The sequence below is a fragment of the Lepisosteus oculatus genome, chromosome 3, assembly GCF_040954835.1.
Source record: "Lepisosteus oculatus isolate fLepOcu1 chromosome 3, fLepOcu1.hap2, whole genome shotgun sequence".
Lineage (NCBI taxonomy): Eukaryota > Metazoa > Chordata > Actinopteri > Semionotiformes > Lepisosteidae > Lepisosteus > Lepisosteus oculatus.
This window is the reverse complement of record NC_090698.1, coordinates 22,542,909-22,560,539: the sequence shown is the minus strand read 5'-3', so window position 1 is coordinate 22,560,539 and position 17,631 is coordinate 22,542,909. Positions and strand designations below refer to the sequence as shown.

Below are 17,631 nucleotides of genomic sequence, written 5' to 3'. Positions count from 1 at the left end.
AACTTTTGAAAGAAAATGGGGTGTGCGATTAGTTCAACCAATCCGAAGTGACGTCGTAGCACCGGGGAGGAGTGTCAGAAACAAACATCTGGTTTTGCAAAATCATTAGGGGCAAAGTTCAGTGATGCGGTCTTCTTTCTGACTGAAAAACACAGAGGCGGAACGATCAGTGACTGAATTAAACAGTAAAACATTGCCTTAATCTTAACTCTTTCTTATCGGAAAATGTGTGTTTGCTACCCAACACTTGTACAGCTACTTAAAGTTAAACCGCTTAAGAATTAAAATTACATTTTTCCAAAGCGTTTTCATCTAAAAATAACCTATCCTAACATAACCTAAATTAATGACTAATTGTATCAGAGTCTCATAAAGTTAGAAAAAAGAGAAAAGACGTCGATAATAAAACTTCTTGTAAACCCCGCTCAATTGCAGTTGTAACACAGTGTATAAGTTTAATACTTTAATTTTCAATAAGTTAATTTATTTTTAAATTATAAAATTGTTTCAGTATAATTATAGACTTAATGATGTATACAAGGTGTCTTTATATATTAATGTTTTACTCATTTGCTCTTAAAATACCACCAAAAAGACAAAACATTCCTCTGTTTTAGCCTAGAATTTCCCAAAATATGAATACCAATGGAATTTTGGTTGTAGATTTATGTTTGCAGTGTTGCAGCTCTCTGGCCATATTGAATGATTTTCTAATGCAGGTCTGTGGATCTACAGATCATCTTGCTTAGTTGCTAATGGCTTAGTGAGATTTATTGTAGAACCTAAGTCACATATGAACCATAAAGGACTGAAGGTCTGCTAGGACTGTTCACCACTGCCTTATTCAGTTCAACTGAATGACTGAAGTCACTGACCAAAACCTTGCAATAAACATGGAAAACTTCTTAATTGTTTTTGAATGGTTTATCAATGGCTGTAAAATTAATGTATTGCGAGCGTGAATCTTTTACCCTTCTAAATCTCCTTCTCCAAATTCTAGAGCAACCACAAGAAACGAGACACATTGTTCTCGGTGTCCTGAGTCATGGCACCAATGTGGTATTTGCAGTTTTTCCCAGGTTGAGATTTTATCTGTGGTCTTTCTCACACCTCTGAGCCCCCAAAGCTGCACAGCACAGGCAAGTAAACAAATCCATTGGGCCAAAGACTCGTCATGTGATCCAACAGGCTTAGAAGTTCCAGTGAGTTATGTCACTGTAACAGCCTCATGCCGAATGATGCTGGTACACGGGCATTGCCATTTCAGCATGCTGACTTACCCCAAGCGTAGCAGCCAGCTGCAGAGATTTCTGCTCCTTAGCTCTGAGGAGGAGAAGTGACAACTGTGCTCACTGTCAGTTTACAGCAAAGCTTCAGATGCTGTATTGGTTACGTGATTCCTTGCAGTCACTCTTAACCAAAGCTCTATCACTGCTCCTCCAATGATGCTACTGCTGCACCTATTCAGTAAGACTGTTTTTCTATAGATCTTCTGCTGCCCACAGTAACAGACCACACAGTTACACATGCTTAACATTCTCTTCCTACAGGTCCACTGATCAGGCTGCTGCAGGTTGCCTTCATTGGCCGTGGTATTAAAGGGGAGCTGCAGTCCCAATTTCTCTGACTGGTAATTAAATCTCATTAACAAAAAACAAAATCATTGACATTATAGAACAATTTTACCAATTTCAAAGTAAGCACAAAATTGTGAACTTTGTGAAAGTATTGTAAGTTGCCATGTTTGTCAAAAAAACGCATTCGAGTCCCTACGAATTGCAAAGTGATGTGGCCCTTCTTGCTCACTAGTCTCCGTAATAACTAATCTAATTCAATGTATGAGGAAATAAGTACAGGTTGTGCAGCTGACGTTTCACCTTAGAAATGTTCCAGTTTGATCTGCATGCATAGTTAACACGTAGTATTTGTTGGCAAAACCGTCTTGAAGTCAAGAGCAACATTTTGATTGTATTAAAAGAGATTAATTCACAATCCTGTTTATTTACAATGTAATAAAGCTGCAACACATCACTGGAAGTTTTGTTTGCCATATTCTGAATCGCAGAACATGGTGCTGCACATATCTGGAAATTTAGTATATTTTGTGATGTAAATAGAAGGTTTCTGTGCACATTTACTTTTATTGTGGTTTAAAATGCACAAGCTGATTCTTTCTTACCCTGGAAGTCCCCCTTTAAGTATTATAAACCCAAGGATGGCCACTAGGGGGTGCTTTTTCCCCAGGAGTACTTAGAAAAGCCAAGATCAACCAGATCACTTCGCAAAAATCTTTGTGGATCATTATTTTAAAACAACATAAACCATACCTTTATGGAAATAACTTTCAGGCCTAACAATGTTTGGCAGCATTTTATAAAACAGAAAGCTTTCATACATAATGAACTCCTTTGTATTCCTATTTTATCAAAGTGGATAAACCAGTATCTTTGCTAGAACAAAGTTCAGAACAAAGGTTAAACACTGTTTTTACTTTACAAATCACAGAACATCAGCAAAGAGAAAACAAAAGCCATTGATAACAGAATGAAGGAGAGAATGGTTCAACAGACTGGGATTACACAATTTCATAGCATGTACTACCTACGTTTGTCAAATGTTTGCACAAAGTTACTGAAGCAGATTTCACAATTGGAAGTTGGACTGAACTTTGTTAGTACAATACAATTTATTTTTAAGCTAATTAATCAGTAAAACACATGATTTTATTTCTATGTGCTTTATCTGTTGGTGTTTTCAGGAAAAGTATCATTTTAATATTGATTATTGTGCATACAGAGAAATGGTCTTCTTCTTATATACTGGATTGATGTGCTTGATCAGAAGTGCTTGAGTTTCTAAAATATTTTTTCTGTTTAATTATTCATTATTCTAATACTCCCAAATGAATCAATTTAATAACTTTGATGATGATAATGATTGAAAAACTCCTGCTCCATAGCTAATTGAATTGAATGGACAGTTAGCCCAGACTTTTCCTTCGGTTTAACCATAGTGAAAATAAAACAACAAAGCTGTATTTAAAGTTGCAAAAAATAGGTAATCATACGGAGAGACTGTAAGTAAGAAATTCTACACAAATGTATAGAAATTCTGCACTAATGAGAACAATGACTGACCAGCAACAGTTTATGGTCATTATGTGAGACAGAGATTAAAAATAATCATTTAATGAAAAATGTGTTGGGTCAATGAGTGAAGAAATAAATTAATAAAGATTTGTACTAGCAGGTCTCCTGTCAGGACAATTTAGGAAACACTTTCAGTTTTATTGGTTTATCAGTTTATAAGTTTTACTGACAATTGGATTTTTTTATTTGATCTTTTCCTGATTTAACAGTATAACATTTTAACATGTGATGTCTATTATTGACCTTTTCTGCCCTACAGCTAAGATAATATGTATCTTTATTGTTAAATAAAAAATATTTACCTCCTGTGGTGTTTCCATTAATGTAGCATTGATCCTTTACACATTAAGCATCAAATTTCCTTTTTTAGTTCTGTTTATTACCAGTTTTATGTTTTCACATTGATTAGTTCCAATAATAATAATAACAATAATAATAACAACAACAACAACCACAACAACAACAACAACAACAACAACAACAACAATAATAATCATAATAAAATCACTAAGCTTGTTCATAGGATCTTCAGATAAGATCCTGAAATCAAAAAGAAAATATGTCCTGCCCAGTCCACTCTTTGGTAGCCATATTCTTAATAGAACAAATGCCTTTTGATTCCAGGCATTCCTTCAGGTTTTGATTACCTTGACGATTTCAATTCGACCATTGTCTGCACTGTGGATATTTTACCCACAACAAGCAAAGTGCTGCAGTACACAGCTAGGACCATAAACCACAATCAGAAATGATGCTGGTCTTGACATTTTTACTATGCCTTCATTAAGTGGTATGCATTTAAAGTTTTGATGTGACAAAGGTAAGGCTCATCCCTCTTCATTATTCTAACTCTCTTTTGCATTCTTACCATTATTGAGACAAGCTGCTGTTCAGGAATGGTAAGCAGAGACTCTGAGTGATGTCTGAGGATCAGAGACTCTCTTAGGAGGCAATAGCTGCAGATGCAATTACAGGAAGAAGCCCAAACAGAGTTCAATGAGCTCTGCTAGTTTGGGGGGAAATTGGGGTACTTACTGTCCTTTGTGGGACCTGGGGACTTAAACCCAGGTTGATCAGGACTGGACTGCATTTTCTCCAAGGCCCACAACCCGCCTAGAAGACATTAGCACTTAGATCTTGTGACGAATGGCTGTTGCATAACCTTGCTTATTGATGATGTCTGTCATAATCTTTTTTTCCACTTTTGTGGGAATTAGCCAAGAATCTTGGTTTAATGTTTTATCCAAAGGATGGCGCATCCTACAGCACAGTGTATCTGGTTACCATACTATGGAATTGGTTTGGAAATTCTATTCCAGAGAAAACTGTACCACCTACTGGTCCACTAACACCATTTTCAACAGATACTTAAGTTCCCTGGTAATCTCCTATCCCAATACTAACGAGGACTACACCTTATTGGATCTGGCAAGATCAGTATAGAAGGTGTTAATGCTATTGCCTAATTCTGCAAAAATAGGGCAATAGCCACTACTAAGCCTACTACATGGATGTTTGTATATATAGGTGCTGTGCTATTTGTACTGAAGGACTGACGGTTGGAAATAAACAGGTGTAATTCTATCTATTACCACAAGATGGAGCCCCACACTAATTTGTAAGGTCAAATTCAATTTTAAAGAGCTTTATTGGCATGTCTTGTGAATGACAGTGTTGCCAATTTTCAAACAGTTGTTTTTTCTGACACATTTACAATTGGAACAATAACAGTATTATTGGGATGCCCACTCTCTCCTCCAGAACAGAGACGGGAAAACACATAATGAGCTTCCAGCTCTATTTTTGCCCCACTTCCCCGTCAGGATTGACAGCTGTTCTGATTCTGGCGGGTGTGAAACTTTGGGATTCTGTTTGTTATTTTACGGACAAATGTTTGTCTAAGCTCTGACCAGTGTAACACTGTCTCTGCTTCTCACTGCTGGTAATGTCCAATTTTTGTAGCAGGATCTGCGTGATTAGATGAAATGACTTGCTGTGATAAATTATGTGATACGTTATGAAATATTAAGAATACTTTTGTTTTGCAGTTTTCCACAATACTAGTGCTCCTCCAGTTTCCTAATGTTTCATTTCATAGGCTATTTGCATAAAACGCAACTAAACTGGAGGTGATTACAACAAAGCTATTCAAAAAGCATTAGAGCTGTTAACTTTGAATTAGTGATTAAACTTGAATATATTTTTTGTTGTAGTTTAGAAAAAACTTTTTTTTATTTTAGAAGTTTCTGTTAGTATTAGGCATCAAATTGTTTTGAAAACAAAAATATGCCGGGAATATTCATAAACTGGAAAACGTACATGAAAAAAGTAGGCCTGAATCTATCTGGGTGGAGTTTGTATGATCTCCCCATGTTTGCATGTTCTCCAGTTTCCTCCCACAGTCCAAAAACATACTGGAACTTCCTTTGGCTTCTGGGAAAATGGCCCTGGTGTGCGTTAGTGTATGTCTGTGTCTGTGTATCTGCCCTGCTATGGACTAGCGTACTATCCAGAGTGTACCCTGCATTGCACCTGTTGCTTGCTAAGATAGACTCTAGCTCCCACACAACCCTAAATTGGAAGAAGTGGTTAGAAAATGGATGGAAGTGTGTTTCCAACCATTTTAAGTCCTAAGTATTCTACTAAATCTTGCACACTCATTACAATGAAGGTTATGTGTTTGGTAGTTTTAAAAAAGTAGTAATTTCTAAAATATCTACAGCATGAGGCAATTGGCTTTTACAAAGTTCGAGGAGGCCTTCTGTATATTTAAAAAAGAAATATGTGCGGCTCTTAGAAACTCATACAATATCTCAAGCATAACTGAGCTGGCAAATACATTTAATAAAGCTATGTAACTTCCCTCTTCAACAACCATCTGTTACAGTCACTGTCTCTTAACCCTGCCCAAACAACCAGCTTCTGAAACAGATGCTTTCATAGGATCTAGGCTGCAAATGTTTTCCATCAAAAATGGAACATACACAGAAGCAAATGATACATAGTCACATAGCTGGTAAATGACTTTGCTACTGCACTGTGAGTTAAGGGCGTTAGACCTAACCTGGGTTAGACTGGGATGCTAAATTGTGCACCATATTTACTTTTGTTTGTATGAGAAATGAAAAAACAATGCTGTATTAAAAAATAGTGGTTAGTGTGTTTACACTGTATCTAATTGAAATAATGGTGATTGAAAAACACAGATATGAAAATGTGATAACTATTAAAACCAAATCTTAAGAGTACAGTGCATTAATGTGAAAACTATTCTAGTTAATTGATGTAAAACCTTTAAAGGGTAGCAACTGCTTTTATAATGGTAAATTAAATGCAGATACATTTGTTTTGTAGAATTCATTTTTGAGTAGTGATTAGGGAATATGGCTTTACAGGACTATTCTTTGCAGCATAAACCATCTTGCCTGGGGAGAGGGTAAACAGATTCTCACATTTTTTAATATCCACTGGTATATAATTTTGTTTCAGAGCTGTTGTTGCATCTCTGCACTATTAAAAAAAACTTTGGCAAGTACAACAGACAAATAAATGGGAAATACAGAGAACACAAAATTAAAACTGAATTACCAAGTTTGCAGCACTTTATTCTTACTGGTAAAAGAGATTTTGAAAAAAGAGAACAGGAAGGCTGGGTATATTATGAATGGAATTTAAAAGACAAAGACAGATCATATAATGGAAATGCCCCACTAATCCAGGAGCGACAGATGTCCTGTGCATCCAACAGATAGGGTCTTATTAAACAGGTAACACAAGCCAGAGTAGGCGAGTTACCAAGCTCTCTTTCGTAAAGACAGTGATTATTGTAGGAGTTTCCTCTGGTCAAAAGGCCTTTCCAGTTTGCTATGGTTCAATGGAGTGATTTGTATGTTCTTTTGTTGAAAGCATTCTATAAATTAGAATCCTTCTCAGTTTTATCATTATATTATGAGGTATAGTGGTGTAATACAACACAGGACCATTCATGGATTCTTGCAGGCATTTGCTTCTATTGTTAATGCAATCTAAGAACCTTATCTTTAATGGTTTTGTGCCAGCAAAAGAGGAGAGACATTTTTATATGTTCAGCTAAGAGCTTTTAGCATCATGCTGTCTAAAAATATACAATGAATCAACATAATCCCCAAAGCATTTCTGTAGTAAAACATAGTGTACTCTGTATAACTTATTTAGTGGCCTAATAATAAGCCTTGTTAGCAAGACACCTATATAACTACATTCAAAGCATATTCAATACCACTGGAACATGTCCCTTTCCATTCAGATAATTTCCAGATGAATTTGCATGGCATCTATGATTTTTCATGCTAAGCACACTCTCTATTACTAAGAGTGGTACAACCAGTAAAACTGTAGAATACCAAATTGTTTCCATAACTGCATTTTAGAGATGGAAGTGGTGACAATGGTGACATTTATAATGCCCACCAAACTCTCTGTTGTTTAACTTTTTAATCTAAAAATATTTAGACTTGGATTTATTGATCATATTGTTTCATTATGTTAGTCCAATGTTCATCTTAGGAGAGCTTTATTCATTGTTACTAATCCTTAAATCTTAACATTGGTTTCATGAAAGCAGTCTGTACATTTACCAAGGACACCTGGCTTCACTGTAGCAATGCTAGTTATTGATATTCCCATTGCTTGCTTTCTCAGTCAAGAATTGCTTTCTTGAACTTCATCCATGCTGTAAACTCAACAACTTTATTTTTTTTTAGCCTTGAGGTTGTTTTGTGTGGCCTGACTTACCTCTCTTTTGTCTTTAAATAACTTGATTTGAAACATAATATGTATCTTTATTGTTAAATAAAAATATTTACCTCCTGTGGTGTTTCCATTACTGTAGCATTGATCCTTTACACATTAAGCATCAAATTTCCTTTTTTAGTTCCGTTTATTACCAGTTTTATGTTTTCACATTGATTAGTTCCAATAATAATAATAACAACAATAATAATGATAATAATAATAATAACAACAAAAACAGTAACTTTGATTATATAGCACATTTAAAAGTAAAAATTAAAAGAAAACAGTTTAAGGATGGCAAATTACTAAATAAGTACACGAAAGAAATAGAAGTGGTTAGAAGTGCAACAGAGGATATTGTACATGGTCTATAGAACATGGAGGAGACTCCAAAACTAATGAAATAAAAGCCTTTTTGAAAAGAAAGTTTTTGAGTCTAAGTTTAAATGCACTCAGGGTAGGTGACTCTGATATCATTAGGAATATAATTCCAGAGCTTTGGGTCTTACCAAGAGAAGGCTTGTTCCAAGTCAAGCAATACTCATTTAATTATGTCTTTTTATATAAATTTGTATATATTTTAAAAATGTACAGTATATTTATATTATAAATATAAAACTGCAAAATAGTACTATTTGCAAACTCCAATTTCCAGAATGGTCCTTATATTATTATTTTTTTTGTTACAGTCGTTGTTTTCATTTATATAAAGCTCTTTTTTTTTAGAAAATCACACAAATAAAAGAAACGTTAAGCTTAACTTAAACGTTAAAATAATTTTCTGTGTCTTTCTCTGAAAATCACGCGGACTCATACACAAATAATTTATAGTAAAAACAATAGTTCAGAGAACTGACGTGGAATAACTTAATGGTATTCGATTTAGCTCTTGCAGTTCCTGGTTTTCATAATCCTGAATCTGTTATCCTTCTCCAGTATACAACCTTTTCAGCTCTCTCTTCACAAGCGTTATCAAAATTGTGTTGTGCCACAGATAATGCAACACAGTATTTGGTAAAAAAAACGGCATTCTCCCCGATAAGCCCATGTTGATTGTTTTAGAGGAAAAAAATGACTTCAGCTGCTTACCCTGATACAATGTCTGACAATGCCAAGCACCACTAGGAGAGCTCTTGGATACCTGTGATTCCCGGGTGCACGTCACTTCATAGCGCACCACCCCTTCCCACGGCGTTGAAGTGCTGAGGATCACACAGGAGGGGGCGATTTTATGTTGCGCATGTGTGAGAAGTAGGGAGCCACTGGTGGTTATTGAAAACTACAAAGAGTTGAGTTACACACAGTCGGCAAGTGAGTTAAAGATCTAACCTAAGTTTTACGGACAGTAGTGATCTTTGAAGCCATGCATCTGCAAGCAATGAGAAAGCTTCCTCATGGTTTGTGCTCGACGTTTTATTTATAAAAATAACAGGTTAAGGGAAAAAAAAAACGCTTTCCAGCGTGGATTTGCTTTGCAACCGAGGTGAGTAGCTTTCGCAGTAAAGTTTATAGCAAAGCCTTATAAAATAAATTGTGCTGGATATTGCTTGAGAAAGCCTACGTGATTCCCTTCACTAAGTTACTGCGTTCATATTTATGTGTAAGGACAGCAAGCTCGGAGCGATTACATATGAAAATACAGTATTTCCATTGCAGTCGTTTAGCAGACTCGACAAATACACGTATACATTTCGGAACTGCTGAAAAATCAATATTTTGAAGAATTTCTTTATGTAGGAGTACATTTGACTTACGAAATTTCTTACATTTGTAGCAAAATGTGTAATGGTGCGCGTGTTGTAAGGTTTTTTTTGCGTTTATTACTTTGACCCACAACACCTGTTCTTTTTCCGTTTGCGTTCTTGTTTTTTAAAAACATAAACCTATTGCAAAACTACCGTCATCTTTTATCTTTGTAAAACAAACTTAAGCGAACTTTGTTTTAGTGTTCGCTGACGAGGAGGGGTCAATTCTTTTGAAACATTATATTTTAGTGTGTAACCAAATACAGGGTTTAGTTCTCAAGAAAAAGAAAGGTTTTTATTCGGTAATCCGAGAGTGGGGTCTTTAGTGTTGCGGTTTTCAAAGAGCCACCCTTTCTTGACATCCAGCAGTTAAAAAGCCTATTTACTGTACTTCAAAAGAGAGGCGGCGGTAAAATGGAAAGTGCTTTTAAAGGAAGTCATTGCGAGCAATTGAATTGTCATTTTGTGGGCACATTCTTTTTGCTTATCTCCTATAGCCTAGGGAGGTCTTTTAAAAGTTATTTTTGTTCTTTTTCTCTATGAAATCTATCCATTAGATGTTTCCATTAGAGGAACTGAAAGCGCATGCTTTTATTGTTAGGTATTGTGAAATGTCAACGCCACTGTTAAGATCTTCTATAGAAGATTTATTTTATGTTTTATGTGAGACTTCAGACTGAAATTTCAGAATCAGTGTTTCGCTTGTCTGATCGAAGATGCTGTACGCCGTCGTTCAAAAAGGTAGTTATTTTTCAAAGGCTGACTAAAAGTCAATTTTAAAGTCTCGGTTAAAATATTTCATGGGTTATGTTTTGGTTGTACGGAAAGATAAATAATAAACATGTTTCTTTATTGTTCTTCTAGAAGCTAAAATTGTTTTTCTTTTAAAAATCACTTTGAACACTCTGGAATCTTCATATTTTTATGTTGATTGTGGGTTTTGATATGCATAATATTCCAAAACAAAGTTTCAGATAGGAGCTCTAGGAATCATTCACATCATACTCTTATACATGCTCAAGATATTTGTCTATTTGTTCTACAACATAATTTGTTCTATTTTTTTCCTCGTGTTTGACATGTTAAATGTGTGACTGGAATAAGTAAGTTGATCAAAAGACCTGCTTGAAGTTACTGATACTTCTGTTTTAGTATGTTTATCATATAAAGTGGAATTGAAAGCAACTGCTAACATAAACATGCATCTTTGCCCATACTATGGTTCAGTTTTGTCTTTGGACATCCAAATGATTTGTTTTGAAGAATTCATCGTGTTTTGTTTTTTGTCATGCAAACTATTAAAAGCTGGCTTTAAAAATGTAGCGGAGCACTAGTTAACAATTTAAACTGGCACAAAGCATTTGACTTTCTTTTGTAGACAGGAAATTAATTGCAACCACTGGGGGGGAGGTGAGTGGAATTTACCTGCTATTGCAACAAATTTTATGCATCAATATCCAGGGCAACAGAAGAAGAGATGGAAGCACTAAGATGTTTTCACATCAGGCATGCGTCAAAAGTATGATTTACTCTACAGTACATGCCAAGTGTACTCGGCACCTTCCAGAGGAAATGTCCTCCGGTTTTCTATTTCCCGTTAGAAGGGTCTTGAGTACACATGGAACTGTGCCAAGTACACTTCTGCCTGTTCACATGGATGGAGAATGTTTCTCTTTCTCTTTGCACATTAGCGAAACTGCTGAGAACCGTATATTATTTCCCTATTTAATGGAACTTACAACTACAATTCCTAGAAAGCCAAATACACAGTTTTGAATACGCTGGTAAAACTACCTTCTTATATTGAGTATAAATATTCTGATTTATGTCATTATGTAATGACAGGGCCTTATGTAGGGGTGAGGTTGTTTTTAAGCTTACTTTTGTTGCAGCCAGTCTGTAGTGGGGTAAGTGGGTTTGTGTTCATTTTTATTATACATTTTGTACCTTTCAGCCACTGAAAGTTGCTTATATTAGGATGCAATAAAAACAGTTATGACTAAGAATGCATGCATATGAACATGCGGAAGCCAAATCCCCAAAATAATGAGGAGCAATTTATAAACACCTTTATTTTATTAAGTGTAATTTGTTGTTTATATGTTTTAATTTTGTTCTATCCAGACAACAGCCAATACCCTTGTTCCATACACTTATTATTTGTAACTTGTTATACCCTAAAAAAAGCTAAGTGAACAGTACATGATGTGTAAGCATACCACAAATACATTAGGTGTTCTTGGTACATTCTCTTTAATTCTACCTCGGGGACAATTGTAGCTTACCCGCTGAGAGCCACACTATGTCAAAGGAAACATACTTAGAATTGTAATATCAGACCAACATGAGGGTTTATGAAAAGCTGTGATGACTGCAGGGTCAAAGTAAATGTGAATTTTCAAAATGATCGAAATGCTAAAAAAACATTTAACTTGTGTTAATGTGACAGTATACAGTGCCCTCCAGAATGATTGGCGCCCTTGGTAAAGATGAGCAAAAAAGGCTATGGAAAAAATGGCTTTATGGTTTATCAGCTTGATCTTACTCTGAAAATATTAGAGAAATCTAGCCTTTCAGTGAGGTAGAATTATTCAAAGAAATATTTTTCTCAAAAACACAGGTGTCACAATTATTGGCACCCCTGCATGTAGTACTTTGTGCACCCTCCCTGCCAAGATAACAGCACTGAGTCTTCTCTTATAATGCTGGATGAGGTGGGACAACACATTAAGGGATCTGAGACCATTCCTCCATACAAAATCTCTACAGGTCCTCCAAAGTCTTCGCTTGTGGACTCTCCTCTTCAGCTCACCCCAGAGGTCAATGGGGTTTAGGTCAGGGGACTGGGATGGCCACTGCAAAAGCTTGATTCTGTGGTCAGTGAACCATATCTTTGTGGATTTGGAGGTATGCTTTGGATCATTGTCCTGCTGGAAGATCCAACCACTACCCAGTCTTAGCCTCCTGGCAGAGGCAGACAAATTATGATCTTAAATCTCCTGGTATTTGATGGAGTCCATGATGCCATGTATCCTAACAAGATTCCCAGGGCCTTTGGAAGATAATATCGCAGATCCCCCACCATACTTCACAGTGGGGATAAGGTTCTTTTCTGCATGACCTTGACTCTTTGTACGCCACACACATCTCTGGTGTTTGTTGCCAAAAAGCTGTATTTTTGTCTAATCTGACCATAGAACCCGGTTCCAATCAAAGTTCCAGTGATGTTTAGCGAACTCCAGGTGCTTACGTTTGTGGTTTAACGACAGCAGAGGCTTTCTTCTGGCAAGCCTTCCAAATAGTTTGTTGGCATGGAGGTGGCGTCTAATTGTAGTTGTGGAGACTTGGTGACCCCAGGATTCAACCAACTCAACCAACTGTATTGTCCAACTGTGATCATTGGAGAAAGTTTTGTCTCTTGAACCATCCTCCTCACTGTGCGTGGGGGCAAAATACACTTGCGTCCTCTTCCAGGCAGGTTCATCACAGCTCCTTCTTAATTATTGCCCTAATAGTGGAAATGGGTATTTTTAGGTGTGAAGCTATTTATATAGCCATTGCGTGATTTATGAAGGTCAGCAACCTTTTGTCTCATTTCATTTGTGTATTCTCTGATCTTCCCAATGTTGATGGATGACTAAGGGTGTTTGTCCTGTGTGTCACATCATATTTAAACCCCAGTGAAACAGGAAGTCATGGATGACCACTAAAGAGTTCCTTAAGACTTAGGTGTGCTTAAAAAAGGTCAAATATGAATGGGAATATATGTCAATTAGATTTTTTTCATAGGAATTTCTATGGGTGCCAGTAATTGTGACGTGTGTGTTTAAGAAAAAATTAATAAGGATTTTTTTTCTTTGAAAAATTTTACCTCACTGAAAGGTTAGATTTCTCTCATATTTTCAGTGTAAGAGCAAGCTGAAAACAACAAAGCCATTTTTTCATAACCTTTTTTGCTCATCTTTACAAAAGCTGCCAGTAACTCTGGAGGGTACTGTAAGCATCAGATCTTAAAGGAACTAAGTTAATTATTACATGATAATGTTGTTAAACATTAGAGAACTCATTTCCCTAGGAACAGCCTGAGAATGTCAACTGTGGTCCACTACCAAATAAGGTCAGTACAATTGGGAAGTGTTAACAGTTGGCACATTGAGCCATATTAACAATATTGATCCATTGTTGCAAATTATGCAAGATCATTGTGATTATCTCTTAGATTACATACTACAGTGTCCACTCCAAAGCCAAAACTATTTTAGTGCATGAGTGTATGACCTACTTTTTGAATTAAATGTTTTACAATTTAAATAATTATTAAATAATTGACGGTCTCTCTATTTGACAGTGTTTCATTGGTTATTAATTCAGAGATACAACTTTTATTCATTTGCTATGGATTATTTATTGTTGAGAGCTAGAAAAATATCTGTGACATGCTAAACCTAATAATGCAGAGATTATGGTATGCATTATTACCTAGAACCTTACAGAGGCAAAGATTATTTCTTAATCATAAAGCATTTAAGATTGTCGTTTTCTGTAGGAGCATGTTATTGTGTGGCATTTGGGATTTAGTGTGACAAATTTCTCAGTCATGACCACTGTTTTTTTTTCGTGAGGAATTTGGCTCTGACTGTTAAATTCCAAACCACTTTACAAAGGGGTTAAATCCTATTTAATTACCACATGGAACAGAAGCTCTGGTTTCTGCCCACATTTTTCTTACAAAATACAACACTTGGATTATAACTTTTTCACTGTGGGATTTGGACAAGTAGCTTGCAAGAATTGTGTCATGCACTTCACTTAAGATTGTGCAACAGAAACCTTGATTAGTTTGTAAGTAAAGGAAAATGTTGTGGTGAGGTGTATAGTTTATAGTGTTATTGCTGTATACCCTATATACAGTATATCCTGAAGGTTAGGCTAATAGCACCCATTTTGATCAGACAAATAATGATAGCAGTGCAGTAACAATTCTGAGCAGTCTTAACATCTAATGTGGAAAGTCTGTTAAGGATATGGTTCTTTTATGCAGAACAAGAATGAAGGGCTTGAGTCTGAGTGTCTAGCAACTGGCATGTATTCTAATAGTGGATGGCACAGTTTTGTGGGACTTGACACTGTTGCCTTATAGAACATGGGTACTGGGTACAATTATGTGCGGGGTGACTTCATTGTGCCATTATTAAGTTTTCCCTGTAGTAGTTTAGTTTCTCTTGGGCCTCCAGCTTTTCTTATGTCCTGAAGGCATGATGCCTAGGTGTCTCTGAATTGTTGATGTGTGCATGTTGTTGTGATTGCCAGATGATATATGAGCACTTCTTTTTTTTACGAACGTCTTTCTAATGTTCTAAAAATGGGTAGTATTGCTAAATAATGGTTTAAAAATGAAAAACTCATTAACTTAATTACAACTCCTTATTAAACTTTAACATTTTTGTAGTCATATGATACTAAAGGGAGTCTTGTTACACTTTTTTTAAGATTCTTGAGTACCTCAGGTCATTACATTCAGAAACAGTTCTACCAGTACTTATTAAAAAATACATCCTCCTACATTTTGGTGCAGATTAAAATAAAATAACTCCAGTTCTGGAAATCTGGAGTTTGCAAATTTAGCAATTTTACAGGCCAGTGGATTGTTGTTTTTAAGCATGTTTTATGAAAACAAAAAGCAATAATTTAGAAATGGTAGGTACTCCTAGTGATTCAGGTGTTTACGTTGATGGTTTGCAAACGTATTATTTAGTAAAAATGAGGCCATTGCTTATCTCCTGGGGTGCACTGTTGCTATATCGATGTAAGCTTGGTCTTACTGTTGTTTCTCCACTGCCTAGATTACTTGGTTATAGTCTGAAATAGTGTACAGAATGCTAACAATAGCATCATTATTTGATGCTGAAAAGAATTGTTTGGAGTTGAGCGTTATCATCTGTGTACATTAAACTGCTGTGGGGAGTATTGAAATGAGATGGGAAAAGAGTCCATCTCAGACATAATGCACAAGACACATGCTAAAATCTGTCAGTAAGAAGTAATTTTTGAGCCACCTCTTTCTTTCAGACAGAAGCAAATAAAAATGATAGCAATGAATTAAATTCCCATAACAGAGGATTTATAATCTTTGGATTTCAGATAGCTATCCACAGGCTGCCAATTATTTGCAGCTTAGAGTTTTGTGGTTTTCAGAAGATAGTGCACAAAGAATCCTGTGAAGTTGTAGAGTTTCCCAGGATTAAACAGGACGCTGGCTTTATTCCTCAGTAAATGCAAATCCAGTGCAACCCTGTGATACTTTATTAATATGAAAATATTGAGCCATTCAAATTAAAGTACATGTAGTTGTTCCAGCACTTTTCCTTTTTGAGGGGGCATATAGAGATTTAGGGTTGGTTAATCACATCTTCACACTATATGTGTACACTATACTGAAACATGAACCAGAGGGAACTATGTGGAATTGGAATCCAATAGCCTTTCTTTACTGAAAGAGTTGTGGGAGTATGGAACATGCTACCTATTCATGTTGAGGCAGATACCCTCAGTTCTTTAAAAAACATAGTTCAGATCCTTGGATAAGTTTCCTACTACCATCCTACTATTTGGATCAACCAAATGACTTCCTGTAGTTTGTAACCATTCTTATATTAATTTCTGAAATGTCTGAATCACTTTTAACTTAATATATAAAAGAAAATGCCTTATTTTCACTGAATTATGTTGCATTCTTGGTGTTATGCATACATTCCTAAAGGATCATTTTCAATTATTGGAATGTATATACAGTATTTGCAGGCCAGTTTTTTTTTTTAATTTTTATGCAAACATAAATCATCTGCTCTTCTGAGTTTATTAAAATCTTAAAGTCTCTACATAATGCAAAGACTTGCATCCTAGACATTTAGCAGTCAACAAATGTTGTCAGTTGTAAATTCTGGAAGATTTATAAGAGTTTATCAGATACCAGGTTTAAAGAAACATTCCTAGTTACACGTTTTAGTATTATAAGAGACATATGGAAGCTGTGTCTCACTTTGTGTCTTACTGTGAAGTGAAGTACACAGGTTTTGATCAAAGCTCATCCTTCAGCACAAGGGGACATGTCACTCCTGGTTCCAGCTATAAAACGGTTCCCTTTGCCTGTGTTTGTTTAATAAAAATTACTTCCACTTTGCTGCTCTGTTAGAACTGTTTGCTTATGTAATCTGCCAATGCCATTGGTTTGACTCTGTAATCCCTCTGCCAAAAACAAAAATTAGGCTATCTTGCTATGGTTTGAGAAATAAATACGGAGGAGTTTTGTTGGTCCGCTGGCTTAGAATCTATGTCGAAAATGTGGTTAGATTACACAAGTACACAAGTATGAATCAGTATTAGTTTTTTTTTTCCATAGATTCACTGTTTGACTATATCACCAAATGAGATGCTTAAAATAGACTTAAATTTCTTAATTCCATTCATCTTTTAGAAATATACAGAGTGGGGAAAATATCTTGCATAAAAGTGCATAAAATTCACAGAGGCGATATCAGGAAAATCTTTTTTTGCAACAGGTCCAGTGATATTCTATCGAGCAGATGTGTATTTATACTGAATAACAGTCATCAACGGGAGATCAGTTGACAGAGTCACGGGCTACAAGCATGTGGCACTGTAATGCATGCCGTATGTCTGTTACATGATTTGTACCAGTTCGCGGATCCTGTCTTGTGGGATTGTGTGCCATTCCTTTCATACAGCCTTGACATCCCACAAATATTCAATGGGGCTCCAGTGAGTTTGGCCTTTAAGGCATAATTACTCACACTGGCGAGATGAGGAAATTTTTCAGGATGATCAGGAAGGGCAGATAGAGATCTCTAAAGAGTTTGAATGCCATCAGTCACTACATTTGCTGTTCAGATTCAACTAGACACTCCTGCCCAGACCTTCATGCTTGGATGTTTCCATTGTTGGGT

The 17,631-nt window shown here is 35.9% G+C and overlaps 1 protein-coding gene across 1 annotated transcript in view; it reads left to right on the top strand.

Annotated features, from left to right (window-relative positions):
- The first annotated feature begins 9,176 nt into the window (after nt 1–9,176).
- kank1a (KN motif and ankyrin repeat domains 1a) overlaps nt 9,177–17,631 on the top strand; it is a 79,107-nt gene continuing 70,652 nt past the window's right edge. Inside the window, exon 1 of the mRNA XM_015340137.2 lies at nt 9,177–9,405. The gene's annotated coding sequence lies outside the window, so the exon portion shown is untranslated. The remainder of the gene's footprint in view (nt 9,406–17,631) is intronic.